The sequence below is a fragment of the Populus euphratica genome, unplaced genomic scaffold, assembly GCF_000495115.2.
Source record: "Populus euphratica unplaced genomic scaffold, PopEup_1.0 scaffold36.1, whole genome shotgun sequence".
In the NCBI taxonomy this organism is placed as follows: domain Eukaryota; kingdom Viridiplantae; phylum Streptophyta; class Magnoliopsida; order Malpighiales; family Salicaceae; genus Populus; species Populus euphratica.
In genome coordinates this window covers 547,515-549,546 of record NW_011499908.1, presented here as the reverse complement: position 1 = coordinate 549,546, position 2,032 = coordinate 547,515, and the positions used below count along the sequence as shown (strand labels likewise).

At 38.8% G+C, this 2,032-nt stretch overlaps 1 long non-coding RNA gene across 1 annotated transcript; it reads left to right on the top strand.

Moving 5' to 3' along the window:
- Positions 1–6: 6 nt before the first annotated feature.
- LOC105133604 (uncharacterized) lies at positions 7–1,313 on the top strand. Its single transcript, XR_843828.1, has 3 exons — positions 7–226; positions 722–1,176; positions 1,299–1,313. It is a non-coding gene; the product is annotated as an uncharacterized LOC105133604 (long non-coding RNA).
- Positions 1,314–2,032: the final 719 nt, after the last annotated feature.

Below are 2,032 nucleotides of genomic sequence, written 5' to 3'. Positions count from 1 at the left end.
TTTTTTTTTGCCTGATCAGCACCTTTTTTCACAGTAAAATACTTAAATCTCTCATCACAAGAGTGAAGACACAAATCAGAGCCATTTTAACTTCTGGTTTAAACTACAATGAATTTAGCTTTATTTCTGCAGCTGTCCCAGAGTGGTTTGCAGCTGGCGCTTTTGGACTGGTTACAATTTTTACGTTACTTCTCCGGAATGTGCCTGCATTACAGTCAAACATATTGTATGTAATTTATTTATCTATTCTTATGAATCATATTTACATTAATAAAAGTTATGTTTTGCTGAAGCTGAGGGTATTTAGATTAACAAAGAACTTATAATTGTTTTCTGTCAGACTTATCATTTAGGCAAGTATCTGAAAAGGTACAGTGTGATTTCCATGTATACCCTGTTGTTGTTCCATGTGCCCTCCTTTTGTGTTACAGCTCTTGATTAAGGGTGATAACTTGAGCAAATTCTCTTTCTTTGCCTTTGCTACATGCATTTTCCAGAGAGGGTACTTCATTTTTATTTTTATTTTGTCATTGTTCATGTGGATAATTTGTTTATGCTGTGGTGTTAAAAGTGCCTTTTATATCTACTCATCTTGTAGTTTATCTTCAAGGTTTCTAATTCATTTTTGTATGAGCATTTTCTTTGACCTTCTAGACTTCTTTCATGACACAGAACTCATACAAATTTTCTGACTAGAACATTGATATTTTAAATGTTCCAGATCGACTTTTGACAATCCTCAGCTGTTGATGGATGGGCTACCCGGAGCCCTTGTGACTGCACTTGTTCTGGGGGCGCATGAATTGAGCCACATACTGGTTGCAAAAAGTAATGAAGTTAAGCTTGGGGTGCCATACTTTGTTCCAAGTTGGCAGGTGAAATACAAACACACATAAATACACACACACACTGTATGCGTGTACATATACATATATGGTTGTCTTGTCTTAATCTTTACGGAGCAGTTCCCTAGCCACGATTTCTTTTGGAAAGCTTGCAAGGAGACTTGTCCTTCAGAAGCAGTTTATTTTTATCAATATACATGATTACTGATCTATCCTGTATCAGCGGCAGATAGTCTCTTTTGGTGCTATAACGAGGATACCAAGTATCGTGCCCAAACATGAAGTTCATCTGAAAGTTGCGGCAGCAGGACCTTTAGCTGGGTTTTCTTGGGTATTGTTCTTTTCCTTTTGGGCTTCATAATACCACCCAGTGATGGTCAATTTCTTATTAATGCCCTAGTGATATGGGCATGGGCGGGACTTCTTTTTAATGCATCAACATCATCCCTGCAGGAGAGCTTTTGCTATGTGGGGAGGAAGGTGTACCATTTAAAGCCATATACGAGAGAAAATATAAGATATTTCCACTGGATTGCCTCCCCTCTCTCATGAAAGTGGGCCAGCCATGATCACTACTACCGTGTTCCACTTTTCCACGAGTCGGTGGACAGTACACAGGAGCACCCCATGATCTTTTTCAAGTACAATATAGCAATAACTTCAAGGTTTAAACGCAGAATGCTGCTGACACAAAAAAGAAAGGCACGCTCTCAAATGGTTCATGAACTGCAATAAAACCTTTGAACCGCTGATATTTTTCTGAATGTTTATGGGTGAAGAGAGTGTAATACTGATCTAATTTCTCATTTGACAGGCTTCAGCTCGCTTCACTGGTTTCTCCATTGTCCTGCTTGGGCTATCCTCATCACCATTTAACGATATGGCTTTTTACTGGGTAGTTTTAATATTCTTTTTGCAAAGGGGGCCATTTGCTCAAGTTTCCGAGGAGATCAGTGGTCCTAGGATAATTATGTTGTGATACTTGCTTATAGGAGGGTCAAGCATACTGACACAATATTTAACATGGTTCGGCAAAACCGTCTATATCCACAGGAGAAGTGAATATATTTAGAGATAGAGAAAAAATAAAAGCATATACACGGAGAAGAAGGATTACACCCTCTCATACTCAACTCTCAACTCTCTTTGCTGCACTTGCAGCTGCTGCAATGGCAGCAAGGCTACTA